This window comes from Ranitomeya imitator, chromosome 5 (assembly GCF_032444005.1).
Source record: "Ranitomeya imitator isolate aRanImi1 chromosome 5, aRanImi1.pri, whole genome shotgun sequence".
Classification (NCBI taxonomy): Eukaryota; Metazoa; Chordata; class Amphibia; order Anura; family Dendrobatidae; genus Ranitomeya; species Ranitomeya imitator.
In genome coordinates, this window is record NC_091286.1 from 589,066,845 (window position 1) to 589,086,861 (window position 20,017).

Sequence of the window (20,017 nt, forward strand, 5' to 3'; positions counted from 1 at the left end):
CATGGTGGCGTAATGTGTTACTTATGGTAGGCCTTGTTACATTTGTTCCAGCTCTCTGCAGTTCATTCACTAGGTCTCCCCGCGTGGTTCTGGGATTTTTGCTCACTGTTCTTGTGATCATTCTGACCCCACGGGGTGGGATTTTGCGTGGAGCCCCAGATCGAGGGAGATTATCAGTGGTCTTGTATGTCTTCCATTTTCTAATTATTGCTCCCACTGTTGATTTCTTCACTCCAAGCTGGTTGGCTATTGCAGATTCAGTCTTCCCAGCCTGGTGCAGGGCTACAATTTTGTTTCTGGTGTCCTTTGACAGCTGTTTGGTCTTCACCATAGTGGAGGTTGGAGTCAGACTGTTTGAGGGTGTGCACAGGTGTCTTTTTATACTGATAACAAGTTTAAACAGGTGCCATTACTACAGGTAATGAGTGGAGGAAAGAGGAGACTCTTAAAGAAGAAGTTACAGGTCTGTGAGAGCCAGAAATCATGATTGTTTGTTTCTGACCAAATACTTATTTTCCACCATAATATGCAAATAAAATGATAAAAAAACAGACAATGTGATTTTCTGGATTTTTTTTTTCTCAGTTTGTCTCCCATAGTTGAGGTCTACCTATGATGTAAATTACAGACGCCTCTCATCTTTTTAAGTGGTAGAACTTGCACTATTGCTGACTGACTAAATACTTTTTTGCCCCACTGTACTATGTGACTGGGCAATATACTATGTGGCTGGGCAATATACTATGTGGCTGGGCAATATACTGCGTGGCTGGGCAACATACTATGTGGCTGGGCAATATAGTATGTGACTGGGCAATATAGTATGTGACTGGGCATTATACTATGTAGCTGGCCAATATACTATGTGACTGGGCAATATACTATGTGGCTGGGCAATATACTATGTGGCTGGGCAATATACTGCGTGGCTGGGCAACATACTATGTGGCTGGGCAATATAGTATGTGACTGGGCAATATAGTATGTGACTGGGCATTATACTATGTAGCTGGCCAATATACTATGTGACTGGGCAATATACTACGTGGCTGGGCAATATACTACGTGGCTGGGCAATATTCTACGTGGCTGGGCAATATACTACGTGGCTGGGCAATATACTATGTGGCTGGGCAATATACTATGTGGCTGGGAAATATAGTATGTGACTGGGCAATATACTACGTGACAGGGCAATATACTATGTGGCTGGGCAATATACTATGTGGCTGGGCAATATACTATGTGGCTGGGCAATATACTATGTGGCTGGGAAATATAGTATGTGACTGGGCAATATAGTACGTGATTGGGCAATATACTACGTGACTGGGCAATATACTACGTGGCTGGGCAATATGCTACTTGACTGGGCAATATAGTACGTGGTTGGGCAATATACTACGTGGCTGGGCAACATACTACGTGGACATGTATATTCTAGAATACCCAATGCGATAGAATTGCACCACCATCTATTATGTATATAAATATACATAATTTATATACATAATACACATGTACCATCTATGTCATGGCTCGGTTTCAGGACTTGATCAGGAGACATCTTGCTGTGTGGTTGGTTTCCCTCTCTCTTGAGCCACAGCCTGCATGGTCTCTGTCCAACTCTTGTTAATTTTTGTCTCTCCCTTTCCCATTTTATTCTGTCCTATTACGTCTTGGGAAGGGCTATTTATACTCATCTTGCACAAACAGAACAAAAAAACAGCACTATACACGACAGACATACCTTTACTTGAGCCAGAGGGAAATTGGATGCAGCCGGTCAACTTCCACTTCAAGGATAACATTTGCAAACACGTGAGATTGGTAACATTTTTCAGCAATGCAAGTGTAGAGATGAGGGGTGGCACTATGACCCCTCGTTGGCCTTTAGGGAGTCAGCTTTGAAGTGGTGTTTTTTAATTGTGCGGCTAGGGACTTTTCTAGTTTGTACAAAGACCAGTTGGGTGTGGCTGTGGCGTCTTCCTTAATTAGTTATTTGCTTCTTCTGTTATTTTGCACACTCACACATTCATAACAGTATAGCATACATTACACATATACATATGCGGCACCCCAGGAGTCCGGATGCGACAGTGGCCTCCCTCACACGGGGTGATGCCATGCCTGGAAGCAAAAAGGGATCCCCTTAACAGGTAACACTAGCATGCAACATTTTCCTGACTCCAGAACAGAAGGGGGAGCTCTAGCCCCAGTTTCAGGGGAACTTCCCTGATAAGTTCTGGTCTGCAGGTGGGGTTAGTTAGTCAGTCAGAGACAGTTAAGGAAGAGGAAACAAGTGAGGAGAAGCTGGTGATAGGAGCTGTGATTGAGCTCACCCCAGGACTGAGCGCAACAGACTGGACACCGGAGTCCGTGTTTGTGTGGGAACTGCATGCCCAGCAACTGAATCCGGAGAACAGGAGATTGCAGGTCTCCTGGCCACAGCTGACGCCTGAAGGCACAGCAGCAAACTAGAGAGCCCGGAGTCACCATGAGAGAGTGACATTAGGATAAGGCTCAAGCTGCCTACCATGCTGGTAGTGTTCCACCAAAAGGGCAGACTAAGAGAGGATCTTGAAGACAGCTTAAGGCATCAAGTACCTAAAGAACAGCGCAGTAGGGAGGCTTCCAACCCTACCTGGCTAGGGGGATTCTGAACTGCTTCCAGGCTGCCCAGATGTCCAATACCACCTGTACCTGTGCTCTAGACTGCACTTACAATTAAAGGTAAAGAAACTACAGTGCCTGTGTCCGCCAATCATCCTGCACCCCAAAGTCCACAACCCCTCATAGACCGTTCTGGTAGCGCTGGGGCCCCGCTCCACCTGTGGGGAGCAGGACCATCATAGCTGCATCACCATCAGCCCCAGCAGTCCCTTTAAGCAGCGTCGGCCATCTATAGCTGAATACCACAGGTGGCGTCACGAACAATCCCCTACAAACATTACCTCATCCCTTTTAATTGCATGCCCAGGACCACGGACCGGGTCTCTGCTTCAGTGACCACCCCTTTAAGAACTATCCAATTCGGTTCCAAGTACCCCATGGCCCTAGCGGGTGTTGCATATACACAATGCACAAATACAAAGACACACATGCAATATGTTTACACGTTTCATACACACATTCAAAAATCTACTTGTATATACACAAACATAACAAACATAAACATTATATTCCATTTTCTGCTGATTCAGTACATTTGTCATCTAGTTTTAACATAAGACAATGTAAATTAAACATATATGGGAAAAATAAACTTAGAGATTCTGTATGAATAAATGCTGGTAGTAGCCTGCAACTTCGAAAATATACAAGATACTGTATGTGAAATTGATTAAAAAAATCTCAAAAAACCTGGAGATAGTTTGGTGAATGATTTGTCTGACTGATATATAGTGAAGAATTGCTATAAATTCTCTAATAATATATTAACTTTGTTAAACTTATGCTTCAGGATACAGTTTTATATTCATCTTCTCTACGCCTACATGTGGATATATTAGACATAGCTGTAATAACTTCTTATTAGATTTTTTAAAGAAACTAATTTAAAAACAAAAAAGCAGAAAGAAACGAATAAATATATAAAGACGATAAAGGTAGAAGAATAATTGAATCTAATAAAACCCTTGTCCTTAGGATACCAACAATTGAAATATAGAAAAAGAGAAAAGAAAATGATCAAACTCATTTGTTACCCATAAGTTTATAGGCAACATTTTATTACAGAGTGGAAGATGGATGTTCAGTATATGGTTGATATGTAGTGCTGACTAATACATTAAGTGAAATGGCTACTCACGTCTTATAAAGTTCTGGCATATTGCTAGGATATGGCATCTCTCCTACCAACCTTGAATATTAAGGCTTCTTCACTTTGATTTCGAACGGCACAATGGTAAAGTAACTCTGCACTCTTTTATCTTCAGGATTTGTGGAGGTCCCACTGAATATATGGCAAGCAGCATCTTCCTAAATTCATACCAGTTTGTCCATGGCTCTGGCTTTAGAACTCCTGGAAATAATAGTTGATGAGAAGAATTTTCTTAAGTTAGACGTTTGGTAATCAACTAATGGCTGTGGTGGTTTCAGTCTGAAAAAGTATACAAAAGAAGCTAATGTTGGTGATACAATTCTGAGGAATTAATCAGAATTTTTCCACGTGTACAAGTTAAGATCTCCAGGGTGAGATAAGCTCATTCTATGTGTTTAAGCGCTACCTTATTGAGGAAGGTCCCAAATGGGTGACCCCACTCTTTAATGTCTATAAAAGTCCCACGTTCCAGATGGTGAACTATACAGTACCTAAATATTATAAGTTTATACTGTAGTGTCCAAATAAAAATGCAAGACAGTTGCTCACATAAGACTGTTTAGTATACGTGAGCAAATCTGCTAAATTCGACCGAAATTCAGTCAACTATTGTTGAGAACTTCAAATCAGATCCAAAAATTTCTGTTTGAATTAAATCTTACCCTGGAAGGGGTTATTTTTTTCCTATATTCTCCCATAGCTACAAGACGTCCGATCAACTTTACTTCATTCTCTCTTTTATCTTCTGTCTGACATTCTTTAGGACCTTCACCATCATGTGGGGCATGTGTTTACCAGGCATAAGTTGTCATGCAAGGGCATGGCACATTTCATTGAACAAGAAGGCCAAAGAGGAGTGATCGGAAGGCGAGTACTTAGCGAGACAGGAATGAGGATGGTCACAGTGAGATGAATGTAATAGTTAATTTTTTTATAACCTGGTCCTCAAAATTTAATGTAAATCAAATGCTAAAAATTGGGATTTATTAGATTTGGCACTTTTGTTCTAAAATTAGGAGTAATCTTAATTAATTTAACATCGATTCACTTATCTGTATTATCTAATCAATAAATTAGATGGCGTTGCTAGATCCAATAGGGCTGCCTTCACATCCTATATGCTGTAAGCAGGGCTGCCACTAGGTAATTCGGGGTCCTATACTGACAAAATTTTCAGGTCCCCCTTAAGACTCCACCCAGGCTCCAACCCAACCCTGCCTCCACCCCTCGAACTGTCCACAGTCCCACTGCCCTTTCTTGGAAAAACTCTATTTCTGCACCACATCCTCACCAATCACACATTAACAGTTCCCATCACCAGATCACACACATAGCCAGCAGCTTTTCTTTTGGCCAAAATATTTTTTAATCCACCACCACGACAAGGTAGACTCTTTTGGCCGAGCCCTACTCTACTCAATCCTATTAATCATTTGTTAAAATATCCAATACAGTTTAGGTATATTTTTATTTATTTTTCAATGTTTAAAATGACCAATAATATCACATACAAGGGACAAATACCACCGCACCATGACTAGGCAACATTTTACCACCACAATGAACAAATAATACTACATACAAGGAATAAATACCGCCACACCATGACCAGATTACATATTACCACCACAGTGACCGAATAATGCTACATATAAGGAACAAATACAGCCACACCATGGTCAGTGTTGTGAATTCTGTGGCAGAGTTCACTCCTGTGGTCACAAGTGGTACTTCGGCTGATTCTCTCTGGGATCTTCCGTTTGTGAAGGAAAGTGGTACTGCAGCTTCTGAGTTTTCTCCCTCAGGTGATCTGGTGAGCTCGTTAGCTTCTTCTCTACTTAAATCCACCTGATGCTTTGATCCATGCTTCCTGTCAATGTTCCAGTGTTGGACTGGTTTTTTCCCTGGATCATTCTTGTGGCCTGCTGCTCTGCAAAGCTAAGTTTTGCTTTTGTTATTTTGTTGCTATTTTTCAGTCCAGCTTGCTTTATTGCTTTTTTCTCGCCTGCTGGAAGATCTGAGACGCAGAGGGACGACCTCCGTACCGTTAGTCGGTGCGGAGGGTCTTTTTGTCCCCTTTGCGTGGTTATTTATAGGTTTTTGTGCTGACCGCAAAGTTATCTTCCCTATCCTCGTTCTATTCAGCTAGTCGGGCCTCACTTTGCTAAATCTGTTTCGTCTCTATGTTTGTGTTTTCATCTTACTCACAGTCATTATATGTGGGGGGCTGCCTTTTCCTTTGGGGAATTTCTCTGAGGCAAGGTAGGCTTATTTTTCTATCTTCAGGAATAGCTAGTTTCTCAGGCTGTGACGAGGCGCCTAGGTTCTGGTCAGGAGCGCTCCACGGCTACCTTTAGTGTGGTTTGATAGGATCAGGGATTGCGGTCTGCAGAGTTCCCACGCCTCAGAGCTCGTTCTTTAATTTTGGGTGTTTGTCAGATCACTGTATGTGTTCTGACCGCTATGTCCATTGTGTTACTGAATTGGTTAACATAACAGTACAGGAAGCCAAAGTGCTAATGATTCTCAATAGAGGGAAAAAAGAAGTTCTGAGACCATTTTTTTTTCTTTGCACTGTGTTTTGTCTTTTTTTCCCCTAGACATTTGGGTGGTTCAGGACACAGGTGTGGACATGGAGATTCAGGGTCTGTGCTCTTCAATGGATAATCTCGTTATAAATGTGCAAAAGATTCAAGATTTGGTGGTTCAAAAGCCTATGTTAGAACCAAGAATTCCTATTGCTGATTTGTTTTATGGTGATAGAGTCACGTTTGTGAATTTCAAAAATAATTGCAAACTGTTTTTGGCCTTGAAACCTCACTCCTCTGGTGACCCAGCTCAACAAGTGAGAATTATTATTTCTTTTTTGCGTGGCGACCCTCAGGATTGGGCATTTTCTCTTGCGCCGGGAGATCCTGCATTAAGTAATATTGATGCGTTTTTCCTGGCGCTCGGATTGCTGTACGATGAGCCTAATTCAGTGGATCAGGCAGAGAAAAATTTGCTGGCTTTGTGTCAGGGTCAGGATGAGATAGAGGTATACTGTCAAAAATTTAGAAAGTGGTCTGTACTCACTCAATGGAATGAAGCTGCGCTTGCAGCGATTTTCAGAAAGGGTCTCTCTGAAGCCCTTAAAGATGTCATGGTGGGATTTCCTATGCCTGATGGTCTGAATGAATCTATGTCTTTGGCCATTCAGATCGATCGGCGCATGCGTGAGCGCAAAGCTGTGCACCATCTGGCGGTGTCCTCTGAGCACAGGCCTGAGCCTATGCAGTGTGATAGGACTTTGACCAGAGCTGAAAGGCAAGAACACAGACGTCTGAATGGTCTGTGTTTCTACTGTGGTGATTCCACTCATGCCATCTCTGATTGTCCTAAGCGCTCTAAGCGGTTCGCTAGGTCTGCCACCATTGGTACGGTACAGTCAAAATTTCTTCTGTCCGTTACCTTGATCTGCTCTTTGTCATCGTATTCTGTCATGGCATTTGTGGATTCAGGCGCTGCCCTGAATTTGATGGACTTAGAGTATGCTAAGCGTTGTGGGTTTTTCTTGGAGCCCTTGCAGTGTCCTATTCCATTGAGAGGAATTGATGCTACACCTTTGGCCAAGAATAAGCCTCAGTACTGGACCCAGCTGACCATGTGCATGGCTCCTGCACATCAGGAGGATATTCGCTTTCTGGTGTTGCATAATCTGCATGATGTGGTCGTTTTGGGGTTGCCATGGCTACAAGTCCATAATCCAGTATTAGATTGGAAATCCATGTCGGTTTCCAGCTGGGGTTGTCAGGTGGTACATGGTGATGTTCCATTTCTGTCAATTTCGTCATCCACCCCTTCTGAGGTCCCAGAGTTCTTGTCTGATTACCGGGATGTATTTGATGAGCCCAAGTCCGATACCCTACCTCCGCATAGGGATTGTGATTGTGCTATCAATTTGATTCCTGGTAGTAAATTCCCAAAAGGTCGATTGTTTAATTTGTCCATGCCTGAGCACACCGCTATGCGCAGTTATGTGAAGGAATCCCTGGAGAAGGGGCATATTCGCCCGTCATCGTCGCCATTAGGAGCAGGGTTCTTTTTTGTAGCCAAGAAGGATGGTTCGCTGAGACCTTGTATAGATTACCGCCTTCTAAATAAGATCACGGTTAAATTTCAGTACCCCTTGCCATTGTTATCTGATTTGTTTGCTCGGATTAAGGGGGCTAGTTGGTTCACTAAGATAGATCTTCGTGGTGTGTATAATCTGGTGCGAATTAAGCAGGGCGATAAATGGAAAACTGCATTTAATACGCCCGAGGGTCATTTTGAGTATCTCGTGATGCCGTTCGGACTTGCCAATGATCCATCAGTGTTTCAGTCCTTTATGCATGACATCTTCCGAGAGTACCTGGATAAATTCCTGATTGTGTACTTGGATGACATTTTAATCTTCTCCGATGATTGGGAGTCTCATGTGAAGCAGGTCAGAACGGTTTTTCAGGTCCTGCGTGCTAATTCTTTGTTTGTGAAGGGATCAAAGTGTCTCTTTGGTGTGCAGAAGGTTTCATTTTTGGGGTTCATCTTTTCCCCTTCTACTATCGAGATGGATCCTGTTAAGGTCCAAGCCATCCATGATTGGACTCAGCCGACATCTCTGAAAAGTCTGCAAAAGTTCCTGGGCTTTGCTAATTTTTATCGTCGCTTCATCTGCAATTTTTCTAGTATTGCTAAACCATTGACCGATTTGACCAAGAAGGGTGCTGATGTGGTCAATTGGTCTTCTGCTGCTGTGGAGGCTTTTCAAGAGTTGAAGCGTCGTTTTTCTTCTGCCCCTGTGTTGTGTCAACCAGATGTTTCTCTTCCGTTCCAGGTGGAGGTTGATGCTTCTGAGATTGGAGCAGGCGCTGTTTTGTCGCAGAGAGTTTCTGATGGCTCAGTGATGAAACCATGCGCTTTCTTTTCCAGGAAGTTTTCGCCTGCTGAGCGAAATTATGATGTGGGCAACCGAGAGTTGCTGGCCATGAAGTGGGCATTCGAGGAGTGGCGTCATTGGCTTGAAGGAGCTAAGCATCGCGTGGTGGTATTGACTGATCATAAGAACTTGACTTATCTCGAGTCTGCCAAGCGCTTGAATCCTAGACAAGCTCGTTGGTCGTTGTTTTTTGCCCGTTTTGACTTTGTGATTTCGTACCTTCCGGGCTCTAAAAATGTGAAGGCGGATGCTCTGTCTAGGAGTTTTGTACCCGACTCTCCGGGCTTATCTGAGCCGGCGGGTATCCTCAAGGAAGGAGTAATTGTGTCTGCCATCTCCCCTGATTTGCGGCGGGTGCTGCCAAAATTTCAGGCTAATAAACCTGATCGTTGCCCAGCGGAGAAATTGTTTGTCCCTGATAGGTGGACGAATAGAGTTATCTCTGAACTTCATTGTTCGGTGTTGGCTGGTCATCCTGGAATCTTTGGTACCAGAGAGTTAGTGGCTAGATCCTTTTGGTGGCCCTCTCTGTCGCGGGATGTGCGTACTTTTGTGCAGTCCTGTGGGATTTGTGCTCGGGCTAAGCCCTGCTGTTCTCGTGCCAGTGGGTTGCTTTTGCCCTTGCCGGTCCCGAAGAGGCCTTGGACACATATCTCTATGGATTTTATTTCTGACCTTCCCGTTTCTCAAAAGATGTCAGTCATTTGGGTGGTCTGTGATCGCTTTTCTAAGATGGTCCATCTGGTACCCTTGTCTAAATTGCCTTCCTCCTCTGATTTGGTGCCTTTGTTCTTCCAGCATGTGGTTCGTTTGCATGGCATTCCAGAGAATATTGTTTCTGACAGAGGTTCCCAGTTTGTTTCGAGATTTTGGCGAGCCTTTTGTGGTAGGATGGGCATTGACTTGTCTTTTTCCTCGGCTTTCCATCCTCAGACTAATGGCCAGACCGAGCGAACCAATCAGACCTTGGAAACATATCTGAGGTGCTTGGTTTCTGCTGATCAGGATGACTGGGTGTCCTTTTTGCCTTTGGCTGAGTTCGCCCTTAATAATCGGGCCAGCTCGGCTACCTTGGTTTCACCGTTTTTCTGCAATTCTGGGTTCCATCCTCGTTTCTCTTCTGGACAGGTTGAGTCTTCGGACTGTCCTGGTGTGGATACTGTGGTGGACAGGTTGCAGCAGATTTGGACTCAGGTAGTGGACAATTTGACCTTGTCCCAGGAGAAGGCTCAACGTTTCGCTAATCGCAGATGCCGTGTTGGTCCCCGACTTCGTGTTGGGGATCTGGTTTGGTTATCTTCGCGTCATATTCCTATGAAGGTTTCCTCTCCTAAGTTTAAACCTCGTTTTATTGGTCCGTATAGGATTTCTGAGGTTCTTAATCCTGTGTCTTTTCGTCTGACCCTTCCAGATTCTTTTTCCATACATAACGTATTCCATAGGTCATTGTTGCGGAGATACGTGGCACCTATGGTTCCATCTGTTGAGCCTCCTGCCCCGGTTTTGGTGGAGGGGGAATTGGAGTATATTGTGGAGAAGATTTTGGATTCTCGTGTTTCAAGACGGAAACTCCAGTATCTGGTTAAATGGAAGGGTTATGCTCAGGAAGATAATTCCTGGGTTTTTGCCTCTGATGTCCATGCTCCCGATCTTGTTCGTGCCTTTCATGTGGCTCATCCTGGTCGGCCTGGAGGCTCTGGTGAGGGTTCGGTGACCCCTCCTCAAGGGGGGGTACTGTTGTGAATTCTGTGGCAGAGTTCACTCTTGTGGTCACAAGTGGTACTTCGGCTGATTCTCTCTGGGATCTTCCATTTGTGGAGGAAAGTGGTACTGCAGCTTCTGAGTTTTCTCCCTCAGGTGATCTGGTGAGCTCGTTAGCTTCTTCTCTACTTAACTCCACCTGATGCTTTGATCCATGCTTCCTGTCAATGTTCCAGTGTTGGACTGGTTTTTTCCCTGGATCTTTCTTGTGGCCTGCTGCTCTGCAAAGCTAAGTTTTGCTTTTGTTATTTTGTTGCTATTTTTCAGTCCAGCTTGCTTTATTGCTTTTTTCTCGCCTGCTGGAAGCTCTGAGACGCAGAGGGACGACCTCCGTACCGTTAGTCGGTGCGGAGGGTCTTTTTGTCCCCTCTGCGTGGTTATTTATAGGCTTTTGTGCTGACCGCAAAGTTATCTTCCCTATCCTCGTTCTATTCAGCTAGTCGGGTCTCACTTTGCTAAATCTGTTTCATCTCTATGTTTGTGTTTTCATCTTACTCACAGTCATTATATGTGGGGGGCTGCCTTTTCCTTTGGGGAATTTCTCTGAGGCAAGGTAGTCTTATTTTTCTATCTTCAGGAATAGCTAGTTTCTCAGGCTGTGACGAGGCGCCTAGGTTCTGGTCAGGAGCGCTCCACGGCTACCTTTAGTGTGGTTTGATAGGATCAGGGATTGCGGTCTGCAGAGTTCCCACGTCTCAGAGCTCGTTCTTTAATTTTGGGTGTTTGTCAGATCACTGTATGTGTTCTGACCGCTATGTCCATTGTGTTACTGAATTGGTTAACATAACAGGTCAGACCACATAGTACCACCAAATAGTGACCGAATACTACAATACTGGTCATTGACAAAAAAACACAATACTAATATAACCATAAGTGCCTTTATACACAGGAGATCTGAACATAGTATGCATTGTCCGTGTACAGGTAATACAGTGATCAGTGACATTATACACAGGAGCTCTATATACAGTGTCAGTGTACAGGTAATACATTGATCACTGGTGACATTGTACACAGGAACTCTGTATGTAGTGTCAGTGTAAAGGTAATACAGTGATCATTGGTAACGTTGTACACAGGACCTCTGTATAAAGTACACAGTGTATAGTGTCAGTGTACAGGTAACACACTGACTCACCAGTGACATCTCTAGGTGAAGTCCTTCATCTTCGCTTTTCATGTTCATCCAGCACAGACCGCCATCACTTTTTCCATCCAGGGCTCATTTCTGCAGGAAATAACACAGTTATCTAGAGCACCTCTTGCAGAGCACATTACTTATTTTTTTCCCAACTTCTACTCTACACCAGATGAAGGAAAAAAAGTAACATAGTGTCGTTCTTCACAGTAACAGGACTCCCCCTGTCATGATCCCAATGGCAGGGGATCACAAAAGGACAAGCACACAAAAAAACAGAACAAGCTCTAGGGTGATGGAAACTGAGCTGACCGCGATCCTGAACCTAATTCACAACACTAGCAGTAGCCGGGGAACGTGCCTACGATGATTCTAGACGTCTCGCGCCAGCCGAAGGACTAGCTTCCCCTATTAGAAGAAACAAAGACCTCTCTTGCCTCCAGAGAAACACCCCACAGAAATAGCAGCCCCCCACATGTAATGAAGGTGAAATGAGAGGAAAGCACATACGTAGTAATGAAAACAGATTCAGCAAAATGAGGCCCGCTAAAACTAGATAGCAGAGGATACAAAAGTGAACTGCGCGGTCAGCGAAAAACCCTACAAAAAACCATCCTGAAATTACCTGAACTCATGTGCCAACTCATGGAACATGAGGAGCAATATCAGCCCACGAGAGCAACCAGCAACAAGGAATCACATAACTGCAAGCTGGACTAAAACAAAAATAAAGCAAAACGTGGAACAGGAAAATCAAAAACTTAGCTTATCCTGATGATTACAGAAGCGGAAAGCAGAGGTAACAAGACACACTGATTACATTGATCGCCGGCGAGGAAATGACAAGAAAGCCAGGTTAAATAGGAAACTCCCATATCCTGATAGAACAGGTGGACACCAGAGACCGCAGAGAACACAAGTCACCCAGTACCATCTGTAACCACCAGAGGGAGCCCAAAAACAGAATCCACAACATCCCCCTATTGAAAACAGTATCCTCAAAAAATAAAATACATGACTGCAGTAATAATATCTCTTAATAAGCCCCTAGTGTACTAATATCCACCTTCCTAGCCCCCTTGTGTCTCATTCCTGGCTCCATCCATATGTCCTCCCATCCTCCTCTCATGATCCATTCTCCCCATGTGATGTCCTATCCTGTCCCATATGATCTCCCCATCCTGTCCCATCTGTCTCCTTTCTGCCCCATCTATCTCCATCCTGCCCCATCCGTCCCATGATCCTGCTCCATCTGGCCCATGATCCTGCCTTATCTGTGCCATGATCCTGTCCTATCTCTCTCCATCGTATTCATCCTGCATCATCTGTCTCTATCCTGCCCCATGATCCTGCACCATGTGTCTCCATCCTGCCCCATGATCCTTCACCATGTGTCTACATACTGCCCCATATTCCTGTCCCATCTGTCTCCATCCTGTCCCATGATCCTGCCTTATCTGTGCCATGATCCTGCCCCTTCTCTCTCCATCGTGTTCATCCTGCCCCATGATCCTGTACCATGTCTCTTGTGCATGCCCTCATTATCTCCCACCTTGACTACTGCAACATCCTTTTCTGTAGCCTCCCTGCTAACACCCTTGCACCTCTCCAGTCCATCCTTAACTCTGCTGCCTGACTAATTCATCTCTCTCCTCGCTACTCCTCCGCTTCCCCCATCTGCAAATCTCTTCACTGGCTCCCATTCCCTCAGTGTATCTAGTTCAAATTACTAGTACTGACCTACAAAGCCATCCATAACCTGTCTCCTCCATATATATGTGAACTAATCTCCCGATATCTTCCCTCACGTAATCTCTGGTCCTCCCAAGACCTACTTCTCTCCTCCACACTTATTCGCTCCTCACCCAACCGCCTCCAAGACTTCTCCTGAATATCCCCTATCCTCTGGAATTCTTTGCCTCAACACGTCCGACTATCAACCACATTTGAATCCTTCAGAAGGAACCTGAAAACCCATCTCTTCAGGAAAGCTAACAGCAGGTACTCACCACTACCAGAGGTACTGCCTCACCAACACCGGAGCTCCTGCAACTCTCAACCTATTGTCTCCATCCCCACCATCCTCTAGAATGTAAGTCTGCAAGGGCAGGGTCCTTGCCCCTCTGTAACAGTCTGTAATTGTTAGTTTGCTTACTGTAAGAGATATCTGTAATTTGTATGTAACCCATTCTCATGTACAGCACCATGGAATCAATGGTGTTATATAAATAAATAATAATAATAATGTCTCCATCATTCCCCATGATCCTGCGCCATCTATCTCCATCCTGCCTCATCTGTCTCCATCCTGCATCATGATCCTGCCCCCTCTGTCTCCATCCTGCCCCCTCTGTCTCCATCCTGCCCCATGATCCTGCTCCATTTGTCTCCATCCTGCCCCATGGTCCTGCACCATCTGTCTCTATCCTGCCCCATGATCCTGCACCATGTGCCTCCATCCTGCCCCATGATTCTTCACCATGTGTCTACATTCTGCCCCATGATCCTGCACCATGTGTCTCCATCATGCTCCATGATCCTGCACCATGTGTCTCCATCCTGTCCCATAATTCTGCACCATGTATCTCCATCCTGCCCCATCTATCTCCATCCTGTCCTATCTGCCTCCATCTGTATATATAATTGTCTAAGGGTTTTTCCGTCTGTCTGTCTTTCTGTCTGTCTGTCTGTCTGTCTGTCTGTCTTTCTGTCTTTCTGTCTGTCTGTCCTGGAAATCCCGCCTCTCTGATTGGTCGAGGCCGCCAGGCCTCGACCAATCAGCAACGGGCACAGCGACGATGATGTCATAATGGTTGCCATGGCGACGATGATGTCATAAAGGTTGCCTCGACCAATCAGCGACGGGCACAGTCTTCCGCGAATTCTGGAATCATCATTGTCCATATACTACGGGGACATGCATATTCTAGAATACCCGATGCGTTAGAATCGGGCCACAATCTAGTACCTCCATATCTGTCTCCATCCTGCCCATGATATTGCACCATATGTCTCCATCCTTCCCCATATTCCTGTCCCATCTGTCTTCATCCTGTTCCATCTGTCTCCAGCTCTCCTTATCTGTCTCCCTCCCTATCTGTCTTCATCCTGCCTCATTCCTGCACCATCTGTCTCCATCCTGCCCCATGTGTCTCCATTCTGCCTCATCTGTCTCAATTCTCCACAATCTGTCTCCATTCTGCCCCATCTTTCTCCATCCTGGCCCATGATCCTGCTCCATCTGTCTCCATCCTGCCCCATGATCCGGCACCATCTGTCTCCATCCTTCCCCATGTTCCTGCCCCATTTGTCTCCAACCTGCTCCATATCTCCATCCTGCCCATGATCCTGCACCATCTGTCTCTATCCTGCCCCATGTCTCCATCCTGCCCCTTGTGTCTCCACTGTACCCCATCTGTCTCCATCCTGTCTCATGATCCTGAACCATGTGTCTCCATCCTGCACCATGTCACATTGTGCAGGATCATGAGGCAGGAAGGAGACAGATGGGACAGGATGGAGACATATGGTCCATGCATCTCCATCCTGCTGCCCAAACATATTGCGGCTTGCCGCTTTCAATGAAAATAAAAAAATAACACTTTCTCCTTACCTGGCCGGGGTCCAGCATCGATGTCCACCCCAGGCATTTCAAGTGCAAATGCCGGCGACGTGCGCTCTGTCAGCTGCCAGCCCACTATTGGCTGGCAGTATTTAGCTATTGCTGGGCTCACACGGTAATAGAGTTTAATTGAACCTGCATTTCGGTCACAGGTTTAGCTACTATACTGGCAAAATCCTGCCGCTGGGGCACGGTGAGCAGAAGAGAGGGGGCCCCCTCTGTTCCTCGTGCCCCATATGTCAGTTAGTGCAGTAATGCCCTGATGGCGGCCCTGGCTATAACTCAGGTTGCCCGGATCATCGGAGCTACCCGGTGGCACACAGTTCAGCAGTGATAATAACTGCACAGGTTACATGATGCTACCCTATATTTTTAAAAGTGTTATCCTTCTGAAAGGCGCATAGGGTTAATCTAAAAACATCTGCTTCCCTCTAATATGAGGCAAAATATAATTACATTCAAGGAAATGTAATTGTTTCCCGCATCTATAACTAAAACACTGCAAGCAGTAGAATAAATAGTCATTGTTTGTACGGCAAGTCATGGGTATATTGCAATTAATCGAGCATCTATCATGGAAAACATATGTGCTGCACCGCCACATCCACAGTGTTCGCTCTGTACAAGGCTGCCAGTTCTGCTCCTGGGATTACACGTGGCAGATCAATGATTATTAAGGTAGAAATATACACAAGAACCCTGCACAGAAAATACCATGCTTATAAGATAACACACAACTAGGAGCATCTTATTACAGATTTGTCATTCATACAGGGTACATGTTCGGGGTTACTGCCTGGTCCATATGACTACAGTTTCCAGAGTCTTATTAAATATCCCTGGGCAGGTTTTATGCATTTTCTTTATTGTTCCATTTGGATTTGTTTCTTATGAGTTATAAAACCGCACTTCAATCTTTTTTTCTCTGAGGGATTTACTTGTTCCATTCAATTACTTGACGTCAGTCCTCAACCGCAGCTCAGTAGTTTACTGCCGTATTTACTGCAACACAGAAGATGATGGAGCCCTATTCTGATTAAGCACAAATGTGTAAAGTGGAGCCTTCTTCAGGCTGGGATTTTCTTTTTTTCTTTACTTGAAACTTGTACTCACATAAATCCTCTAAAAATTTGCTGTTAGTACAAGACTTTAAATTGAATGTTATATTATGTTAGTAAAAATTTCTAATCAGCTTTCTAATTTATTTTATTATACAAAATACTGATATGGTCACTATTGCTATTCTGATTGGAGCGGTCAAACATGACACAAGGCTTCCCCTTAATTGATCATGCTTTCCTAATTGCAGTGGCACAACATTTTAAGAAATAAAGAGATTTGTCACATTTTGTGGGGAATCTGCTGATCTCTGCTTCATGCTTCAGCCAGTTGGACACCTCCACATCCCCAGTTTACCTTCTGGTAGTTGACAGATATAGTTTGTTACACCCTGGTTCAGTCCCTGTGTTATTTACTTGTTTATTTTCATGTTGTCTAACTGCGGTCTGTTTTTTTGCATTCTGATTTTAGAGTTTTACAGTCCTCTACCTTACTACTCCTGCCAGACTGCACCGTCCACCAGCAGCTTACTCTGTGGCCCCAACCCAGAGTCCCCTCTGTAAATGTATATTCCCGTAGAGCAGCTAAAGGGTGAAGGCCAGGACAACTCTTGGGATCTGGTAAACAGAGTGTCGTCCACTAATCTTGTCCATTTTAGATGTGCTAGGCGAACACTGTCAGAGCCTCTTTACAATATTACTCTTTCATTTTCCATCTCTAATTTGAAGAGGGGGCACTATCTCACTTCTTTTGTCACAAGTAGTTAAAAGGATAGACTCTTACTTGTCATCCAGATTTTCACAATCTTAGTCACATTATAGCACAAAGATTTGTCATTCATGAGTCTGGGAAAGTTGCTCTGTTCATACTTTGCTATTACACAATGTTTAGTGAATGTACCAGGAAAGTCACCTTTGCATACCTCATACATATCAAAATGCTCCATCAACCCAGCGCAGCCAAAAAGTTTGTCTTTTTGTAATATTTTGGGACAATATGCTTTGCAATACCTTATTTTTCAGTTTTAGGAATAACAGTACTGTATAAGTAGAGATCTAGGCTAAACAGGTAAATCATGCAGTATGTGGTTTTTTACTTTGAGATTCTTTGGAATCCCATCAATGTATAGTAAAGTTTTAAGGAATTAAAAAAGTGCGAATCAAGGTACATACATGAAAGCTATAAAAGGTTTAAATCACAAGTATGTATGGATTTCATTCAATCTGCCTTAAAATAAAAATAACTGGCTGCAGACTCTCTTTATCAATACTAGTGGATTCAGCTTCCTCCAGACAAGGAAGCTTTGTATGCAAAAATTCTCTACTAAGGTGGTTGTCTAATCAATCAATCAATCATTCAACCAATCAATCAGTCAGGTATGGCCAATCCCCTACCTCCTGCTTTCCTGTATGGCTAGTGGCAGTGCGCTCCTAATGATTGACAGTTGGGCTAGTGGCATGGTAGTGCTACTAGCCTGAACTTTCTCAGGCTGCTAGCAAAGGCAGCTTTACCAGTACAGCATGGGAAAAGAGCAGGCTGACTGAAACTAGCCAGATTTAGTGATATAAAAGTGCGTGGAGGCTCTAAGGCGTAAAGACAGCAAGTGGCATGCACTCTTAGCCTAAACAACAGGTCACTCTGAGACGGCAGAGATGGCTGATAACCTAGGTAATTAGCTGTAAATAAACCTATTTAAAATGCCTCACTTTGGAAAACTGAGTGGAATTTTTGTAACAATGGAATTGCATAGTTTGGAATTGCATGCTTTTAAAGCACTTTGCAATTTGAACTTTGGAAGAACTTGAGACAAAGTAGATTTTTCTTGAAAATAAGAAGATTCATTTAGATTTTACATTTTAGCAACATTTTCATCCAAAGGCAAAAAGATGTGAGCAGTATGGCATTAGAGTGCTGAGTCCACTGATTGACTGCTGCGGTCACAAGCCAGTAGCGCACATAATCACTGGTGTTAGACTCTCCAGGTGAGATGGATCCTTCAAGCCCAAAGTCCAGGTGAGCACACGGGCGTTGGTGTAGGAAATTGGTAAGACACGCAGGACATGGATCGCTGGAAAATTGGGAACCATAGGTGGGAGTTGTTCAGGACATCATGGATAGGCAACAAAGATGCTGAAAACTACAGGCAGGCAGGGCAAGTCCAGGAGACCACAGGCAGGTAGCTGGAATGCTGGAAACCATAGGCAAATTAGAGACAGCCAGGAGGCCATGGACAGGTAACTGGGATTCTGAGAACTTTAGACAGGTGGGAGAGATCCAGGAGACCACAGACAGACAGCTATGATGTTGGAAATCACAGGCAGGCTAGAGATGTCCAGGCAGAAAGCTGGGATGCTTTAACTGCCAGCAGGAAGGAGTTGTCCAGGAGACTGCAAACAGGCAGCAGAGCAGGTCATGGTGATTAGATAAACTCAGAGTTTTAGATGCATTGAATTTTTAATAGCAAGACACAGTTGTGTGTTTTGGTGGGTCTTATACAGGCCCGCACAGGTGCTCACATCGGATTATGCCGAGCCATCAGCAAAACCCAACGTGGAGCACAACAGAGTTTAGCGGACTGGGTTGAGGGAAGCAAAGCACAGATCCAGGACACGTGTGTAACAGCTGACAGTGTACACAAAGACAGATGGGGACAGGTACAACATCGACATTGCATTAGGTGACTACTGTTTATTCTCATTACTATGTAGTATTTGTAGCTCCCTTTTTGCACACAATATCTTTAACACATTTACCAACATATTAATTCCTCAGAGGATCATGCAAAGAAGGAGCCAACACAAATGACTGCTAACTTTATCAGATGTTCCAATTATCTTTGTGTTTTTGTTAGTAACACTTGACAAGCCGACAAAATGGTGATGGTGAATATCTGTATATTAATGGCCTCAAAAGAGCAAATAAATGAGATCTCCATCTTATTTTATACCAGTTGGTTTTCACCCCCTGATCCAAAGCTCTCACAATTTTTAAGCTTTCTGCTAAAACACAATATCAAGAGAGCTTCTTATAATAAATTGCAATTATGTAATTACCCCATTGTAATCAAATCATTAAGATGCATATTAAATACACAGTACAGAGGAGTGAGGAGACGAAAGAGACTCGGGGAAGGATGCAGTGACTTAATTGCATCTTAAAGAAAATGTAATAAGTAAAAAATTAGCTGGATGATACTTACGCTTGACACCCCAGAACATTTTTTTTAATCTTACAGATATGTGCTGGAGCGCAGCCTTTGGGGACCCAGGGTAAATTTGTATAATGCAGGAAGAGCAGCATAAAAAGAAAAAAATATTATTTAATTTACTTAATGAATTGTTTATTTATCTCACACACACAGACTTTAATTATAAGCACATGCACGAGATACTGTAAGTTCTCATATGGAATGTAATATGAGATTCATGCATGGGGTTTGGAGCATCCCTCTGGGCTCCCCGCTTGCTCCACCGTGAATGTGTGGCAACTACTTATAATTGCCTTTTTCTCAACGGCGACATAGTAAGCTGTACTTTGTAATCATCCTTCCTTAGCTGTACTGAAAATCAGCACTTCAAGCACTAACTTCCTAATGAGCTCGTCATAAACTTATTTTTACTGTATATATAGCAATCGTTCTCAGCCAACCAGAGC